Genomic DNA, 18602 nt, shown 5'->3' on the forward strand with positions numbered 1-18602 from the left:
TCTCTCTCTGGTTGCTTTTAATAGTCTGTCCTTATCCTTGATATTTGCCAATTTTATTACTATATGTCTTGGTGTTGTCTTCCTTCGGTCCCTTGTGTTGGGAGGTCTGTGGATCTCCATGGCCTGCGAGACTATTCTCCTTCCCCAGACTGGGGAAGTTTTCAGCAGCTAGCTCTTCAAAGACACTTTCTTCTGTTCCTTTCTCTTTCTCTTCTTCTTCTGGTATCCCTATAATGTGAATATTGTTCCTTTTGGTTTGGTCACACAGTTCTCTCAATATTCTTTCATTCTTAGAGATACTTTTCTCTCTCTGTGCCTAAGCTTCTTTGTATTCCTCTTCTTTGGTTTCTATTTCATTTATCATCTCCTCCACGGTATCCAACCTGCTTTTAATACCCTTCATCATGCTCTTAAGTGATTGGATCTCTGACCTGAATTCATTCCTGAGTTCTTGGATATCTTTCCATGTCTCCATTACCATGTTTATGATTTTTATTTTGAACTCCCTTTCAGGAAGTGTCCTAAGGTCCATGTCATTTAAGTCTTTCTCCAGAGTTATATTAATTTTACTCTGGACCAGGTTTCTTTGGTTTTTCATTTTTGTATATGGGGCTCTCTAGTGTCCAGAAGCTCTATTCTGTAGCTGCTCAGCCCCTGAAGCAATGTTGAGGGTTGCAGGGGAGCAGTACTGGTGCCTGAGGGGAGGAAAGAGCTGTTCCCTGCTTCCCGGCTGCTGTGCCTGTCTCCACTGCATGAGCCAGTGGGCGGAGCACACAGGTATAGGTTTTTGTCCCAGAGCAGCTGGATATGGATTCCTGCTTTCCACAAGTGGCCAGTATCCCATTCTCCCCAGGAACTCTGCCTGTATTAACTTTCCAGCCTGGTAGTCATGCGAGTCTCATGAAAGCACCATGATATGCAGGTCCCTGATCCCAGAGCAGATCTCCGGAGCTAGGTATTCAGCAGTCCCAGGCTTTCAACTCCCTCTGGTGATCTGGGATCAGGGAGGGGCTCAGGTCTCACATAGCCACAGCGCTGGTGTGTTACCCCGTTTGGTGAGGTCTGCTCTTTTCTCAAATTGTGTGCGGTCTGACATCATCTTCTTTCTTGTTTCTCACTCAGGATTAGTTGCGCCAACAACTATATTTTCTAATTGTGTCCAGTTTTAGGAGGAAGCCTCTGTCTCTCTTCTCATGCCGCCATCTTTAATCCAATGTCCTGTTTTTAATAATTTATTTAAAAATATTTAAAGAAAAATATTAGTAGTTTACTTGAATCAATAATACTTTATGATTTCAACATAGTTAAAATTAATGTGAAAAATAATTTAAACTGCTTAGCATTATCCGAGAAATATTTTCAATCTTGTATCTAATATGAAGAAAAATAGATGTTAATTTGTTTCATAAATGTGCATATTGCAAAAATCATGCAAACATGAAACAGAATATCTAAAAGAAATTATGAGTCATCATAAAATACAACTTAATGAATTATATACTAAGAATTGAAATTTGATAAATATTCCTTTTATAATGCCACTAAATATACAAGGCAAGTTTGCTGAAAACTTCTGAAATTTCCAAAGTAGAAAACCAGTCTAAAATAGGGCAAAAGATTGGAAAGAACTGAAACTGGTCCATCTTATATGAAATTTTGAAATCAGATAATTAGTAAATGTGTTGTTAGTAGAGGTGATTATTAGGAAAAACTGCATTAGCCAAATTTGCTTTTGTAAACACTTTTTAAAGAACAGAGAACAAAATCTTAGGTGAATTTGCTGGATCAATGAAAGAGCCAGGAGAAGTCTGCACAGGGAAGGTGCCTGGGGGAAAAGGGACTCCATAAAGTTAGAAGGACACAGAAAGGGAAGAGGGGTACTTAACCAGCTTCATTCTGAAAGCTGCCTGGTAATTTACAAAGTTTCCACAGTTTGGACAAAAAGCCAGAGGCACCTCAGAGCCTCAAATTGCAATATTTTAACTTAGAGTTAATGAAAATTACATCAGTCCTTGGCCTATGTTTCTGTGCAATCACTGGGGCAGGGAATTCTTCAGATCCATCCTTATGCTGAGCAGCCATTTGCTCTGCAGGGCAGGTACAGGCATAGGTCCCCAGTTTTGGCCTCCCAGGTGTCTCCTTTCTAATCATTTACAAGCCCTACATTCACCTTTATATTCTTAACTTTACGTGGCCTGGACTGGAAGCCTGCACAGAATATTTCCCAACTTCTCTTGCTCATAGGTTTTTGGTTACATTGAGCCAATCAGAAAATGATGATCTCTTTGAATAATAATTAAAAATAAAAGGATAAAAAAAGTACAAAGAAGAGGAGTACTGAAGAAGAGTGGAGGAGGAGGAGAAGGGGGAGACACTGCAGCACATCTGATTCCAGCATGCGGTGCCCAGCACCTTGTCGGCAGTCCCAGCGTGGTCTGCGATGCCTCTCCTAGGTGGATGTGGCCCTGGTATCCCCAGTGGAATGGCAGCCAGTGTGGAGTCATCAGCTTCAGCCTAGAGTTGGAGTTACTTCATTCTTTCTTGCTTCTCCAGGATCCCCTCCATCCCTTTCCATTTCGGCTATCCAGTCATTCCAACAATTTAGTATAAAATCCATCCTCATTTTAGATATTTGGAGTAAGTTACTGTATCTGTGTGGCTCTAAATTGGATTTCTAAGATTTCTAGAATGGTCCAGGAAGTGGTTTTATGTAGTGGTCTAGGATGCTTGTGTAGATGGATTTGTGCTGCTCTTCTCATTGGTCTCTTACACCCCTTTTTTCCCTCAGGAAATTCCTGCTTCATCTCCTCCGTAGTCCGTGCACTTTTTTAAACCTCATCACTTTCCCCAGGACAAGGTCTCCCAGACTTACCCTTCTGCGCCAGCAGTAAGGCCTAAAAGAGGAAACAAGCAGGGTGCTATATAATGCTCAGTGAAAGAAGCCAGGTGGAGAAAGACAAGTACCAAATGATTTCACTCATTGTGGAGTATAACAACAAAGCAAAATTGAAGGAACAAAATAGCAGCAGACTCACAGATTCCAAGAAGGGGCTGGTGGTTACCAAAGGGGAGAGGTTGGGGAGGGTGGGTTGCGGGGAGTGAGAAGGGGATTAAGGGGCCTGATGATTAGCACACATAATGTAGGTGGCTCATGGGTAAGGTAGTATAGCACAGAGAATACAAGTAGTAACTCTGTAGCATGTTTCTATGCTGATGGACTGTGACCACAGTGGGGTGTGCTGGGGCTTTGAACATATGGTGAATGTTGTAAAACCGTCATATGATTGTATATCAATGATTCAGTGATACCTTTAATAAAAAGGTATCAGAAAGAATGACCATACACTGGGGACTAAAAGAACAATGGTTTTCAGTTTAGACATCATATCCTGAAGGTTTCTGTTTCTTTTTACAATTAGGTACTTATTTAACATGCATAATGTTTAACAGATCATTTTAGTTCGTTTTTCTTTTGTAGAAGCACAGTCATGGCAAAGAAAACTAAAAATAATTATTTTGGAAAAATGTCAGGTAATGAATTTCAGGATTTGTACTTTTATGCTGGTCTTTTGCTATGATTTTCTCACTGCCTCTGAAAAAAGTGTATTCGGCATGGTGATTATCAGACCCAGGGTGTTCCAGACACTGACTTTTTAAAATTTCTTCTTTAACCTGGGCTTCTTAATTCCGTTAACCTCCCTTTCTACTAAATGAGATTAATCTTTCTTAGTGGGCTATCAGTTACCTTCTTCAGAATCAGCTCATCCTGCAGAATATGGGGCATATCCCAGATCTATTCAATCGGCCTCCTTGCTCTAAACTTTTCAATGCACAAATTAGAGACACAAATTTGGAAATATGATCCTGCACAAGGTCCAGGTTACTTCCTTTTACACAGTAGACACCTTGGAACAGCTCTGGGGTGCTCAGGGTCCAGGCTGAATACAGAGCCACCTTCTTCCCTCCTAGTCTTCTGCAAGTCTGCCTCCCCTGGGGTCTCTGTATCTACCCAGTACCTCCAAATTACCTTCTTGAAAACTCTGACTTTACTCGAATAAGATATTTATCTGAAAATCATCATCATTATGGACTATTTTTATGAACCATAATCATGGTTGATTAATATGCCCATATCAATTCTTTTTTTAAAACATTTTCTCAATATGTATCCTTGTTAAACTTTATAATTTCATACAAGACGAACATGTTTAGGAATTCAATATTTTATTTTAGTTTCAATCTATTTCCCAGTTTTGATTCTTTGGAAGGATTTTGGTCAATTTATCTCTTCCTTTTATTGGCATATTTTCACAAGTATTATAAAATAAGCACTATTCATTTGTGCTTTTCTATGTTTAGGTTTCCTATATCCTTAAGATGTATTAATTCCTTTAGACCTACCATATCCCTCTGTTGATCACTGATAACATATCTTCTTCTGAAATTGATTTTGTCTAATATTAATATGAGCATTCCAACAATTTTAGTTTGAGTTTGCAATGTTAATTCTCTCACATCCTTTACTCTTCATCTATGTGATACCATATTTTTAAAATGAAGACTTTAAATAGAAAAGGTTTAGGTTCACAACAAAATTGAGATGAAAGTACAGAGATTTCCCCTATACACCCTGCCCTCCACACAGATGTGGCCTCCCCCATTATCCATAACCCCCAACAGACAGGTACATTTGATACATGATGAATCTACAAGGACATGTTATCATCACCCAGAGTCCATACTTCTTAACATATTTTTGAAACCTTTTGTTATGAAAAAATTTAAAAATAAAAAATCTTCAAAAATAGGGCAGATAGTCCTTGTGCACTGTTCACTTAGCTTTCCTAAATGATATTATTCTACACAGTTGGACCACAGTTCTTAAATCCAGGAGAGTGATGGTGGGGCAAAGCTACTAAGTTTATTACGATTTCAGCATTTTTCACATGTACTATATTTTTCGGGTATAGTTGATTTCTAACTACAACCACTATGCACTTAGTAAGAATGGCTAAAATTAATAAAAAATACAACACTAGTATGGACAAGTTGCAGAGTTACTGAATCTCTCATACTTTCTGGATGGGAATGTAAATGGTACAGCCATTCTGAGAAACAGCTCAGAAAAATGTTTTTACTAAGTTAAACCTACATTTACCACATGCCACAGGAAATCCCATTCTGGGTATGGGTGCTGACAAAGTGAAAACTTACTTATGTTCACACAAAAACCTGTACATGAATGTTCATAGCCATTTTAATTGTAATAGCTAGTAACTAAATAACCCAAATGTTCTTGGCCTGGAATAGATAAATGGACTATGGAAGAGCCTTATGATGGAATACTACTCAGCAAGGAAAAGAAACAGTCCCCTCTCTTTCTTGTTATTGCTCTCATCATCATCTGGCTACATTATGAATGTCTAAGATTTCTTTTTGCATTCAATGTTAAGTTACTGTCTTACTGTCAAGTTGCCAGACAATCTTCCTGCAGTAAACAAATTCTTCACCATCCTCTGACTATGGCCAGCTACTGGAATATTGGAGATATTTTCCAAACGTCCTTCTCACAGCTGCTTTCACCTCCTTGTTCTTCAAGCTGTAGATGAGGGGATTCACTAAGGGAGTGACCACACTGTACTGGACAGAGAACACTAACTCCAGGGGTGAACCTGAGGTTGGTGTGAAATAGCGAAGGAAAGCTGACCCATAAAATAGGAGGACAGCAGTGAGGTGGGAGGAGCAGGTGGAGAAGGCCTTGCTTCTGCCTGAGGAGGAGCTGATGCTCAGGATGGTGGACACAATACGAGTATAGGAACAGACAATTAGGACACAGGTTACAAGCCCATGCAGGAGGCTGGAGCAGCGCAGAACAGTAATGTTGGTGGAGACATCAGAGCAGAACAGAGGGAAGAGAGAGGGCAGCTCACAGCTGTAGTGGGGGATGGACTGATCCTTACAGAAGTCCAAGCTCATAGCTGGAAGGATGTTGATGAGTGCGTCCAGAAATCCCAGGCCCCTGGAGCCCCACACTAGCCCATTACAGAGCTTGTTGGTTATCTTCTGGCCATACAGCAGAGGGTGACAGATAGCAACGTAGCGGTCATAGGCCATCACTGAGAGCGGGCAGGCTTCAGTGCCCCCCAACTCAAACACAAAGAAGACTTGGGCCAGGCAGCCCTGGACAGAGATGATTTTCCTCTGAGACAGGAGGTTCTCCAGAAGCTTGGGCACTGTAGCAGAAGAGAAAAATGTCCAGGATAGAAGGGTGACTAAGGAAGAAGTATATAGGAGTGTGGAGGCAGGAATCAGCCGTGATCAGCAGCGGCAGCATCAGGTTCCCCAGCAGGGTCTTGAGGTAAATCATTAGGAACAGCACAAAGAGCAGGGGCTGGACATGGGGGTCTGCAGACAGGCCCAGGAGGATGAACTCGGTGACGGCGCTGTGGTTCCCCAGAGCCATTCAGTTCCTTTGTTCCTTTGGAATAAGAACAGGAAGTGGGCAGAGCCTTCAGTGCCCCTGCCAATGTCCCAAGACGTCCCCATCCTCTAACTATTCACTGTTTCATTTTATCAAGATTTTAAAGCTCCTACCTGGTTTCTTCCAGGCATTTTTCTCCCCAACCCCACCCACCATCCACCTCACATTTCCTAAACCTCTACAATCCTTGTACTAAATTTGACTTCTTTTCCTCATTCTGTTCTAAAAGCCATGTCAGTCTGCTCCACCTTCTTCCTCTGGGCCTGGGGCCCTCAGCTCCAGCATCTCTCATGCACTCCAGTGTGCTCCTGAGAGTGGCTGCCCCTCACCCCTTCTCTGCTCCCGTTATTCCTCATTCTTCAGTTGCTTATTCAACACCGCTCCATAATTAATTAGTGCTTACTAAGAGCTAATTGTGTTTTCTTAGATTCTATCCTTTACTTGGCAGTTATAGATACTGCCTATTTAACTTCTAGGAATCAGTTTGAGAGGCCAGTGTGTGCTAATTATGTGTGTGGAGAGGTGGACGGGAATTAACTAACAATGAAAGAGTATGTCTGCTTTGCAGGTGAGAATATGGGAGGTCCATAAAAAAAATCCAATTTCCTACGTTAGTTTGGTTTGTATTTGTGAGATGTCCCAATGCTCTGAATCCCTGCCAAAGGAATAAATTGAGACGTTCCTGCAGGATATTGGAGAGGACCCATCATCTAAGATTAACTTCTCTTTCCTGTCATATTGCCCACACTCCCCCAATGGCCCCACCGGCATCCTAAATGGGGCTCATCCGGGATAACTGCCGTTGGCAATGGCTAAAATTCCGCCACTGGAGGTTCGTCCTATTACTGTAAGTGTTTAGGTACAGAAAAGTTGGAACAACTCTGGGAGACACAGCACATGAATCTGGGTTCACAGGTAACTGCTTCGTGCGCAGAAGATGTATACCTTCCCAAGACGTCAGGCAGGTTATGTTTCCTTTTTGGAAAATAAGAAATATGACAAGTGATTGCTCCTTGGTCCACGCTGCTCAGAAAGTGCTAATGAGTCCTTAAGTGAGTGAAATGATAGCTGACGAAGGTCTGGAGGCTAAGGAGGGGAGAACACCACAGCTCCCAGGAAGGACTGAACAGATTGACCAGAATGGGGGCTTCCAGAGAGACAGTGTGCATACCTCTGTTCATAGGGGCAGGGATCCATAAAGAGGAGAAATAGGAGGAAGCTGGTGCTAATACAGCAGGAAAGACAAAGTTTCATGCAGTATATTTCCCACCTCCCAAAACTGCTGTGGCTCTTACCCACTCTCCTGGGCCCTCACCTCCTCCCTCAGCAGAGTCCATGGTTGAGGTTGGCAGTGGTGGTTTTCAATAACATTAAATTTTGGGTCTTACGAAAGAGTATAAGCGTGCGCCACCAAGAATCCATTATCTGCTCTGGCATGTTCTCCCCTCTTCTACTAAGAATGGAAGTTGAGGTGAGGGATTTCACTCTCCCTAATCCTCTAATCCTCCAGTGCCCCAGACCAGGCAGCTTTTGTTCACAGAAAGCAAAGAACCTCTTTTGCCAATGGTCAGTGTCACTCAGGAAGGAGACATGCTCTTACTGGGCAGCTGAGCACGGAATCCCACCTAGTGGAAAGGATGCAGTGCACTGAGGCAGAGAGAGATGGGCATCAGGAGGCACGGAGGGAAGGATATTCCAGGGGAAAGGACATACCTTAGAGAGCCAGGAGGAGACTTGAAGAGGCGGGAGGAACAGAGCCAGAAGAAGCTGGGAAAAAGGGAGAAAAAACCTTCAGAGAAATATCTGACCCACCAAGTTGCCTGTTTTATATGGTACAGAACACGTGTTTCTTTCTCCTGCCCTGGATGGACCTGTCTCAGGCCAGTAATTCTTCACACATAAGAGACCCAGTTCTTTTAAGAACAGCACAGAATATTTTCTTCCTCAGAAAGCCACAAACTCTGGGTATAGTCAGCGGAAAATCTCCCTCATGCTCATCCTCGCAATACCTCTCCACAGGCCAGTCTCCACCCTGGGAGTGCAGAATTCCTCTCTCCTGATCCTAGGCCCTGCCTCACAGACATCTCTGCATTTAATTCTCACTGTGAATCTAAACACAGTACTACAGCTCTCTGCAAATGGGTGACTTGAGTTCTGGTCTTCTGGGATGGCATCTCTGTTTAGGATGCCATGTGTTGGCCACGGGAGCCTGGCAGTTTCAGAGACACCAAGACAGTAACCTCTATTCCCTGAAGTCACAGCCTGAAGCCAGATTTTAACTCGTTGCTTGAGTAAAGTTAACTTTCTAAGCCACAGGGAATTCTTTGGCCTGGGCATTTAATGGAGCTTCTGTGTTGACACACAGTTCTAACCTTGGTAAGTGTTCCTGAGGGCCTGTGCCCTCCAGAGAGGAGGAAGGGTCAGAAGAATTTCCCTGCAGTACAATTTCATAGTTAGTAACTGGACGCGTCATGTGTGAATTCCCTAGGAGCTGGCTGTGCACACTCCTCACATCCATATTATTGTCCTGTGGTCACACAAGCTGCATTTCTGAATATAAACAGCCTGATGATGAAATGATGGGAGTAACTGAAAACACAAAGATTTGTGCGTAGATATGTTATGGGAGACGTCTGTGAACCTCCAACCTGCAGTCCGGTGCTTAAAAGGGCTTGTGTGAAACCACCCTTAAAGCTAACACAACTTTTCAGGGAACAGCTTCATCTCCAGGAATGAATTATCAACTAAAAATTGCATCTACATGGGCAACACAAATTATATTTTTAGATTTTTTTTTTGACTTAACTGTTGTGGCCGAAATGTCAAAACGTATTTTATATGATCCAAATATAATAATTAACATAGATAGGACTAGGTGGTGGCATTGCTAAGGAGAGCAATAGAAGATTAATTTTAAGAATTTTATCTAAAGAAGCATGTATTTCCTTCCCAATATATTCTCAGTACTGAGAAATAAGTTAGAGATTCTTAGTAAAATAAGGTATCCTTGCACCTGGAAAATTTACATCTAGGCAGGGACTTTCCCACATCACTAAAACGTTATTCTTCAGGAGAATAAATTCTGTCCCATTAATCTGTTTTAATTTCTGACTTTATTACACAGTATTGACTGAATGGATTAGTTCAAAAATTTTTCTATAGGTGATCTTTTAAATACTGCTACCTTGCTATCAATTTATATTACATGGTGAATATTAAGCTTTGAAAATGGGTACTACCACTGTATTCTACAATGCAAATGGGCTCTTTGGTCTAATGATTTTGGAAATTATTAAATGATGGAACTTGGTGGTAGGATTGGCCTAGTCAGGCTGAGCCGGGTGAGTGAAGCACTGGTTCATAAGGACCTGTGAATGATGTTCTGGAAACCTGATCCAATCACCTTCTGAGATGAGCCTGTCCCACCTCTTGTTCAGGTCATTCAAGTAAATATTGTGGACTAAGACCAAAGGAATGACTGTCCTAACTTACATATTGATTTATGGCAGAGCTAGGACTGCACTTTCATAGATGATTTTTCTAATTCTCATTATGCTCCTTATAAGCAAAGAGGCAGATACAATACCAATGTGCCTCTAAGTATTTCGATTTATGTATTTCTAATACATTTACATCATAAAGCTAGTTGTAAAAAATGTGTGATGTTTTTTTGTTACTGGCAAATAGCATATTGATTGACAATAAAGGAAAGAGGGAAATAGTCAATATTTGAAACAGAATAAAGAGACATTTATAAGATATATATAGATATATACAGAAACATTTTTTCAGAATATATGTATTTCCTTCCTCACACAAAAGATTATCTTCATCACAATTAACATTACATTTTTACTGGAGCAAAAAGATTAAGAATCTGAACTTGTGATGTCTCCTTTAGATAGTAGGTTTTTTTACAAAACTGTTTGATTCAGTGGGAACAAGGTCTTCATGGCTTATAAGTATGTTAATGAGAATTTAGTTGGGTGTCATAAGTAAGTATTTGAGACTACAGTTTTATATTATAATAAAATGTTAAAATACTGTATTAAGAGAAGTGAATCTGAATTATACATGGTGTAACATTTTGCTTTAATGGCACTTCTTTTTAAATGCATTTATTAATTGTTATGCAATTGGTTTTAAAATTAGAGAATTAAACTTTAATTTAGAAACATAAAGAGGTATTATCTGATTCATATATTTGAAAGCAATTAATTTTCCTATCCTGTGATACCAGGATATTGTCCTAGGCATCTATGTAGCAAGGGGCATTTTAAGTGCCAGAATGAACTCTACAAACATAATTATGACAATGATTATGGCAGACTCCCTGGCCTACAGAGGTTTGTTCTAGATAATGCAATTTTTTTGTGTATTATAGGCTATTGTTGTATTTTCTCTGCCTCAGCTTTACAATCAGCAGGTTCTCCATGCAGCACTGGGCTTTATTGGAAAATAGTATTAGAAACCAAGCTCTCAGAGCTGAATGTGCTCCTGGCTCCTGGGGTGTTCTTACTTTCAGGCCCTCGGCTGACAGAGCAAGGAAATGCTGGTGTTTACAAAGCTGTGTGTCTGTAATATATTCTGTAAATATTTCTGTATATACACTGAAGGAGAAGGATATTTTCATTTTTACCTCCTTGGATGTCACAAAAAGAGTCACGGACAACACTTTGGGATTATGAATGATACTTTTATCATTTTCAAAGTTTTCATATTTCCCAAATAAAAGTGCCTTATTTTATAATTGGAGAAACAGAAATGTTCAATGTTTTAAAGAATTGGCAAATTAAAAGAAAATGGAATTCTTCATTAAAACTGTAGAGGAGTAATTGCTATGTTCATAAAGCATAGAAAATTCCACATATGGTGCCTGGCTCATAGTAACACCTCAGTAAATATTAATTTCCTCATCTCTTTTGCTAATGGCTAAGATCAGAGTAATGCTAAAATATACTGGAGTGGCTTTTCTGCCCTGTGCCACTAGGTGAAGGTGCCAGGAGAGGTACAGAGTATAGAAAGTGTCTGTGGGTCTGGTTTTGCCTTAATAGGACACTACCTCTCTCAGCATTACTTAGCTCCTTCTGTCTTTTCTACAAGTCCCTCTCCAGTGCAGACTCACCCCCAGCTCTCTGTTCAACCCTAAATCTGAAGTTTATGTCTCCTTTTTATCAGTGGATGTTGATTTTTTATGTACAGCATAGCTTCCCTGTTAAATATTAGATTAAGATAAGAATTGAGGTTCTAGACAATTTTCTCAGTGCTAACTGCATTGGGAATGCTTCATAACTAAAAGGTACTGTAAGTTTATACCAAATTAATAATGTACCAAAAATTGGTGCTAAAATCTGTATCAAAATAATAATTACCAGACATATTGCTTTGTCCCTAAATGAAATAATTATGAGCCAAAGTAAGCAAGTAGCTCTTGGTTTTTCTTTAGCATTTCAGAGGAAACAGGCTCTTGTAAGATATTTTGTCATATCTATTATGAAGTAAGAAGCTTTTCCCTATTCTATTATTCAACCATTTGATGAGATTCTACCTCATTTCCTAGTCATCTTCTGCTTGCTCTCTGCTCTGTGAGATGTTGTAGACCTTTTTGCAACATTCTTTTCAGAGCAGCTTTTACTTCCTTGTTCTTTAAGCTGTAGACAAGGGGATTCACTAGGGGGCTGACCACACAGTACTGTATGGAAAAAACCAACTCCAGCGGGGAACTTAAGGTTGGCATGAGATAGCGGAGGAAAGCAGATCCATAGAAGAAGCTCACTGCAGTGAGGTGGGAGGAGCAGGTGGAGAAGGCCTTGCTTCTGCCCGTGGTGGACCTGATGCTCAGGATGGTGGTGACAATGAGAAGAAGACCAGGAGTAAGGTCCCTGAGGCGTGCACAATAATAGCGCACACGAGCGCTGCAAAGTTGCTGGAGACATCAGAGCAAGTTAGAGAGAGCAGAGATGGCAGCTCACAGCTGAAGTGAGGCATCACATGAGCCTCACAGAAATCCAAATCCCAAGCCATGAGGATGTTCACGAGACCATCCAGAAAGCCCAGGCCCCATGAGGCCCATACCAGACCCCCACACAACTGTCTGCTCATCACCTGGCCATAGAGCAGCGGGCGGCAGATGGCATTGTAGCGGTCATAAGCCATGGCAGAGAGCACAAAGATTTCAGTCCCTGCAATGGAAAATACAAAAAAAGCCTGAGCGAGGCAGCCCTCTACTGAGATTGCTTTCTTCTGAGACAGAATTTTCTCCAGCAGCTTGGGCACAGTGACTGAAGATAAACAAAGATCCAGGAAAGAGAGGTGACTCAGGAAGAAGTACATGGGTGAGTGGAGGTGAGAATCAGTCCTGATGACCAGCATCATCATGAGGTTCCCCATTATGGTCAGGAGGTAAATATACAGGAACAGGGCAAAGAGCAGGACCTGGATGTGGGGGTCGGCCGGCAGCCCCAGGAGGAGGAATCCCGTGATGGTACTGTGGTTTCCTAGGACCGTGCTGGGAGATATTTTATTGGATTGAAAGCAGACAGATGAATGGGTGTTCACCTCCACGTCATGGCACCTCAGACTTTCTATTTCACTCAGTGTCTGCACACATCTCTCCTCAGCCTGCTCATCTTTTACATTAATTTTTTAAAAAATCTACTTTCCCTGCTTTCCTAGAATCCTTTTGTCACTTAAATTTCTAACTGCACAGCTCCTCAACCCTATGCCCATGTATGTTCTTTCCACTTCTGACCCCTCTACCTTAAATATCTTTGGAGAACTTCATATAATTTTTCAGTCTAGTCCATGACTAATTCATTTCATCACCTTCAACTCTCCTACTCATCAAATTACATCCTGGACACTTCTTCGAGAAATAATTCTACTAGTTTCTGGTTTCAGCCACACAGTCTTTTACTCTTCATTCACAAGTTTGAAATAGTCCAATATTTCTTAATGATAACATGCTGTGTTTGTTACATTTTTACTTTTCACATATCTCTAGTACATTTAGTTATTTGATTCAAGGGCCAATTTTGAAACACATGTGGGTGCAGGTGTTGGGAGTAGGAATGGATTAAGGAAGGAGATTCCTAAATTATCTTTTTAACAGTAAAAAACAAAAAAACCCTACTGAGATTGATAAAACTTGTTCAGTTCCTCAGTTTGAACACTCAAGGTTTGCATCCACTCAATATGAGCCTATGACCAGAACTTTGTCTATGGTGCCGTTTGCAACAGTCCCTCCTAAATGGTGAACTTCTCTGTTCTGCAGTTACAGATTAGGCAATCTCTGTACAAACTGGCTTCTCTACCTGCAGAAATCCTGTCTTACTAGGGCTTTTTTAGAACCTGTTTATGGGTATTTTAAACCCTCTCCATGTGGTTCTGATGAGCCTCTGTTGCAGAATCAGAAATCTGTTGGTCCTACTAGATGCACCCAGTTGCCTTCATTCCTTTCTGATTCTCTGCCTGGATTCCAGGTGATTCCCTGTTGACATTTTTCTCTTCAGGTCTTGACCCAAATCCTTTGGACTCTTCAGTCCTCACAGTAATTCTTTCTTCTTCCATATATATATATATATACATATAGTTTAATTATCTCCTTTGCCAGTCCAGACTATGCACAGTAATGACACCTATCAGTTCTTTGGTGCCAGTTATATTTAAGCATATAAACAATCAAACATTTGCCTTTTTCTCTACTTGAAGATCACAACAAAACTGTGTGAGTTGCATTATTCAAATTTGAAAATGAGGAAACTGAAACTGAAATGTTGTTGTAAGTTGTTGGTGTTGAGAGAGTAAGTAGATTAGCTTTACATTTGTCCCCGATCTGTGAAGCTACCATATCTATAATTTTTAAGCCCAGACTGGCTGACGTCCATTTTCTTTACACATCTGCATCTCTCTATTCTGTGTTCTTGTCTCTCCTTTATTCTATAAATTGTTTTGGACATTCACTTGGACAGCTATCCTGATCTGGCTTTTAGTAGGATGTGTTAATAGTTGTTCTTTTTTCTCCAAACATTCTTATGGAGAACAGATTTGATATTTAGTCATGCATATTATCTTCAGTCTTGAATACACAGCATAATGGGAGGCAACAACGGGTCCTTAATATCTGCTGAATGTACAAAGAATGAAAGAATGAAGCAAATATGGCACGTTACATGTGTTTTTTTAGCAGCATATTCCCTGGTTGAACTCTAGTTTCAGAAATATGGAAAACTTAAGGTTGACTGGGAGGTGGAGGAGGAAGGGAAGGCCATGAGGATTAAGGGGTTTACTTTGTAGTGACTGTGAAGGCGGAAGGCTCACCTTCTGTTGTAATAATTGGCAGCTACAGATTCCTTCCCCTCAGTGAGCAGCTAACACCTACTAGCTCATTTCTGTCCACATATGGAGGGTTGCTTAAAACCATAACACTTACTCATCTATCCATTGGATAATTTATCCATTATTTCATGCCTTTATTTTGTTACATAATATTTCATTTATCTCCTCCATATTCAGTCATCTCCATCCATGTTTCCATTCATTCATTTATCAATCACATCATCACTTCTCACTTATCTAAATATTCAAAGTATTATAGGTCTACTTTGTGCAAGATCCTCTACTTAACCAGACTATGGAAGTAACCTTACTTAGCCTTTCTTGAACTGTTGTGTGAACACACTTATTTGTCCTACTTGTTCAGCATCCGGCCTGAAATTTCATATTGGATACATTTTTTTGTACCCACCTTGAAATTTCAGATTCTATTCCTTCATGAGTTCTCCTTCTTGGTATGATAACTGCTTACGGTCATCCTCATCTGTCAGCTAGAAGCTCTGAATTCCCCAGATTTCTCCTGGGAGATTTCACCAATTTCATGTTGTTCTTGCCCAGAGAAGTCACCATAACAAATGCCATACGTGCTGGGCCAGCCAAGGCCCGCTTTGCCTAACTTTCCTTTCTTTTCTTCTTTCTTACTTAGACAAGTTCCCATACTCTCACCCCTAATGAGATCCCATATTCAAATTACCTCTCTATACCTGGTGAGCACTTCACAGCCCAGTGTGCTGGCCCAAAATAAATCTGATTCTGCATCAAGGATGAATGACCAGATGGAAAAGTCAATTTTCTCATCTTTTGGTTTGTAAAATCTTGTCTAAATAAACAATTTCTTTTTATTCTTCAGTAGTAAAAAGTCAATTCCATTCATTCAATTTAACTGGAAAATTTCTCAAAATTTGCAATTTGCTGCCTGATTTTGGTCAGACCTTTGCTCTGTATTTACTCTCTGGTTTTCACATATTTAATGTCACCTGACTACAACCCATTTTTGTTTCCGGTATTTAGCTGAGAAAACTCCAGCATATCCAAAGAATTTTGGAGAAACTGGGTTAGAGATCCAATATCAAAAACCTCTGTTCTGTGGTGACTCCATGCAAGCTGTCAGCAAGACAGGTGAAATCACACGTTATGAGATTTCTATGGTTTACTCCCCCTGGCTCCCAACATAGATCCTCTCACTGTGTCCAGCTGAAAATGGGGCTTCACTTCACCCTGGCAGTGGGAAGTGAGCACTAATTTCAAATTCTCTTCACTTACCTTGAGAGAGGAAATACAGTGGCTTGTAGTCATTTGAAGTTGAATGCCTACTTTGAAATTCAGAAAGAAGTGAAGCCAGAGAAGTTTGGGTGCTTGTACAGAGAAATGCAGAAGGTAAGAAGAAGGTAGAACCCAGGGTGGTTGTCTCAACAAAATACTTATTTCCCAATTTGCCTGGGTAGCTGTGCTTGAGCACATCTCAGATAGGTCACCTCTAGTTTTCTTCATATGTTAATTTCAGAAATCACCCTGAAGAGAAGTGGAGCAAGACATTGCATTTTCTGGATGATTGAAAAAATAATCACAAATAATTATCACCTTCCATCCTGTCACTTTCAGCCCAAGTTTATACTACTGTTTAATAAGAAATCTTTTTACCTAAATTAACATTTGCCCAAATGTAAACTTTAGTAAATTCTGAGAGACAAAGAATATCAATGCCATTGTATATTATTAACTTGTATATTATCACCTCTTTCTGAATTTCCAAGAAAAAGTCTCACAATTTATCTACTCAGTGCAATTTCCCAGAAAATAATTGTTAATTATGAAAGTACTGGATAAACAGATTAACGAAGACAGGATGAGAGAGAGATCTACTGCTGGAAGGCAGACATGGTCTAGGTAGATACTGTTAGGGATGTGAGAAACTCAAAAGAGCATTAACACCTTTGATTTCTGAATGCCACCTGAAATGGGAAGGGCCACAGGGCTTGTGGTTTGAGTGCATGGATGGCAAACTTCACACACCTCAGTATTTCCCTTTGAATCTTCCCTGGATTCTGCTTTTTCTCTTCTCCCTTAATGACTAATATTTGTGATAACCAGACTTGATAGAGTGGTAAATAATAGACAAGTAAGTATTTTCAGTACCTGTATTTATGATCTTTTTATGTATTTAGGGAAGGAAGAGGACCTCAGACCACTTAAGTATGTCTACTGGATGTGCTTCCGCCACTCCTCCCCAGGCTGGGAACCTCCTCACTTCTGCTGTGAGTTTTCCAGATCATTGCAGTTTCCACACCCAGAACACATGCAACACTGAAGAGCGTAGAGAGAGTTTATTTAGTAGGTGCTGAAAACAACTGAGGACAAGAACCTCAAAGGAGAGAAACATTCATAAAGATTGTCTGGATGTCTGGACTCAGTCTTCAGCACAAGGAAAGGATGGTGAGAGAACTCAAGAAAGGAGGTGCCTGAGAAGTGAGACCCCGAAGGCTGTGTGGTCGGGAGTAAGCAGAAATTGAAAGTCTCCATGTGGGAATGAGGGAAACTTTAAGAAAAATCATGGAGGTCCGATATTTTCTGGCACAAATGTTTTCCTTTGGCTCAAGTCTTACCATGGTAAAAGTTCATCTTTGGTCAGGTGATCACAATGTGCAGTAAAACTGATATTTCTGTAGTGTAATTTCAGGAAGCATCCATGTTAAGTTTTCCTGTTTACAAGTCTCAGTGAGGAAGGACAAATGACCATCTCAGATGGATTAGCCTAAGGACACTTTTCGTCTGACAAGACCACAAGAGGCTATACTTGCTTTACCTGCGTCTGTGACTCTATATGTGGGCAAACAGTATCAGTGAAGCATGTGACCTTCAGATACAATCTAGCTTAAGGGACCCAGATAGATTAATGGACCTGGTGTAATTTAGCATGTCCATAAGGCTGTATTCCCTAAGGTCATAGTCTAAGACAAACCTGAAGCTCATTAACTAGAAGAGAGAAGCTTATAGAAGTCTTAGGGGTTTTCTTGATATAGGCTATAGAACTGTAGGGTTGAAGCTTTTCTGTAAACCCTGGAGTCTTATGGGCTTTGAAAGTAGACCAGCTGGGAAAGCTTTTCCTTTTGGCCACTGACAGGGGAGATACCTTCTTGGAAATTATGAAGGAAGGTGTGTAGTGAGAGTTAACTCACCTGACAGCTTGCTGCCCCATTGCACAGGGAACTGTATCTCTAAACATAATTGGGATGAACATTTTGATGATTAAATATATTTAAAAAATCAGATACAGTTACTTATGCATGTATCCAATTTGCATTGGCTGCCCCTGTGAAACCTCGTGCTGTCCAAGTATGGCAAACAGCAGCTTATGGCACAATCACAGGTTCCAGCTTCTCATTCTGATGGAAGTATCCTCATCTCTGGGGCTGAGTTGTTGGACCACAGTGAGAAGGTACTCAGCTTATGTGAAATTTTTCCCTTAAAACCTTTTTATTTTTATTTGAAAAATATTTTTTTGTGAGGGCAGCTCTCATATTTATTGATCAAATGGTTGTTAACAACAATAAAATTCTGTATAGGGGGGTCAATGCTCAATGCACAATCATTAATCCACCCCCAGCCTAATTCTCATCAGTCTCCAATCTTCTGAATCATAATAAACAAGTTCTTACATGGTGAACAAATTCTTACATAGTGAATAAGTTCGTACGTGGTGAACAATACAAGAACAGTCATCACAAAAACTTTCGGTTTTGATCACTCATTATGAACTATAAACAATCAGGTCAAATATGAATATTCA

At 40.4% G+C, this 18602-nt stretch overlaps 2 pseudogenes; both read right to left on the reverse strand.

Annotated features, from left to right (window-relative positions):
* Positions 1-5520: 5520 nt before the first annotated feature.
* Positions 5521-6463, reverse strand: LOC140843898 (olfactory receptor 8S1-like; annotated as a pseudogene).
* A 5578-nt stretch (positions 6464-12041) lies between these two features.
* On the reverse strand, positions 12042-18011 carry LOC140843899 (olfactory receptor 8S1-like; annotated as a pseudogene).
* Positions 18012-18602: the final 591 nt, after the last annotated feature.

The sequence above is a fragment of the Manis javanica genome, chromosome 10 (assembly GCF_040802235.1).
Source record: "Manis javanica isolate MJ-LG chromosome 10, MJ_LKY, whole genome shotgun sequence".
Classification (NCBI taxonomy): Eukaryota; Metazoa; Chordata; class Mammalia; order Pholidota; family Manidae; genus Manis; species Manis javanica.